Raw genomic sequence first — 1,937 nt, forward strand, 5'->3', positions numbered from 1 at the left:
AATGACGCGTAGCTTATCTTACCTCGCTAAATTTTGTTACGTATCATTAGGCCTGATTTCCTTAGGGCCTTAAGCTCTCAATAGTAGTAGGCTTTATCAAGTACGCCCGAACTATGCGCCTTGCTTTCTTACGCCTATAAGTAGCTATATAAGTAGCTAAGGCCGCTCTAGCGACTATTTATAGTAGGCGTATTTTCTAGGCTAGGCCTTTAAGTAGTATTCTTCTAAGCAGTTACTTATAATCCTTTAAATATCCTCTAGTAATACCTAGGGTATAGCTACTAGCCTATTAATAACTTCCTAGGCATACTTTTTTAAGTTAAATTTCTTAGTAGCGTATCTCTAGCGAGTTTGTTACGCTAGTACGGCGATATTAAGTATTATCCNTATAGGTATATAGTCTAAGATAATTACCTATATACCTTCTAGTCCGTAAAGCGCTAGTTAGTTTATAAGTATTTCTTATATAAATATAAGGTCGATTAGACTCTTTTAGGTTCCTCTTTTCTAGGTAGGCTTGCCTATTAAGGTAGTTAAAGTAAGGCCCCACGTTTTAAGCTTATTTAGTAGGTAAGTCACCTATACTTTAGCTATAGCCTACTATCCTTACTACGCTATATAGTATGCGTTAAAATTTCCTAGGACTATTACCTTGCCTTTTACTATATTAATAGTATATTAGAATAGTCCCTATATAGCAATTTAGGGTTTATTATCCCTTAGGTTATAAACGTTAATTATACTAATTTAGCTCCTATTAGTAACTTCTTATAGTTTACCTATATTAGGGCTAATAGTATAGTAGCTCTATACCTATATATTAATGCATTAACTAAGTAGCTAGGTTTAGTTTAAATAGAAGGTAGTATCCTTTTATTTAGTATATTTTGCGTAGTTATTTATTATACGNCGGTTCCTANAGGGCTATTTTCTAATACTCTTTTAGGTCTAGGCTATTNAATAAAAGACNTATTACTTTATAGTTTAAGTATCCGTAGTTATATTATACTATTATNAANCTTTTTTATAGTATTAGTTAGTCTAGTAACTTATAGGTATCTTCTATTCGCCTTTAGGGCGTCTTATTAAGGACTATTACAATTAGAATTCTTTACTAGGGTAGGCCTTTAGTAGTGTTAGTACTACCTTATAGGCGTCCTACGCTCTCCTTTACTACTAGCTGTTATGGAAAAGTAGGCACTAAGGCTGGAACACAATATACCTAAATAGGGTAGTTAATTAAAGAACAGGCTAGGAGTATGCCTAACTTGCGTGGTTAATATAAGACATTTAGATAAAGAAAAGAATCTGCTGTGTACTAGGTCATGCGTAGCCCCTAAGGCAGGGGGGTAGCGAAACGTGGCAGTAGACTGATTCCTTAGGACAAACCGAGAGTATAGAGCAAGAACGTAGTAAACCGCGGGGAGGGCGGTAAAATGGGAAGAATGGGAAGATCAAGTCACGTGAACACTAGCGAGGTATAAGGGTGCCCCCCTAGTAGTGTTCGTAACCTAATCCTATTGTCTGGCTAGATAACATTTAACCGCCTATGAGCTGTAGCAAGGTATTGGCTGCGGTTTAGTATAGCGCGTCTTTGCGTGGGGGCGATGGAGGCGGTTTATATCCCTTGACGCATAAGCCCTTTTACGGTGGTAGTTGTAGCCGCGGTTGCTTGGCACCTGTGAAGGGGTAGTTGCGTGGCGTGAGGCTGGGGAGCGATGGGAGTCATATTACAACGTCAGTCGGGCCGTGTAGTTACGCGCGGCGGTGTCCTAGTTCGTGCCGTAGTGAGTGGGGACGCTCGGGACGGGTATGAGGCGCGTCTATGACTTTAGGGTTTTAAAGTGAGTAGCGGACGTAGTGAAGTGAGGGCGGGGCGTGGAGTAGTAGTAGCGCGAGACGTCGTATGACGGGTATGGCGGAGGTTGTGTAACGGT

The sequence above is a fragment of the Cenococcum geophilum genome (assembly GCF_001692895.1).
Source record: "Cenococcum geophilum 1.58 unplaced genomic scaffold K441scaffold_19, whole genome shotgun sequence".
Classification (NCBI taxonomy): domain Eukaryota; kingdom Fungi; phylum Ascomycota; class Dothideomycetes; order Gloniales; family Gloniaceae; genus Cenococcum; species Cenococcum geophilum.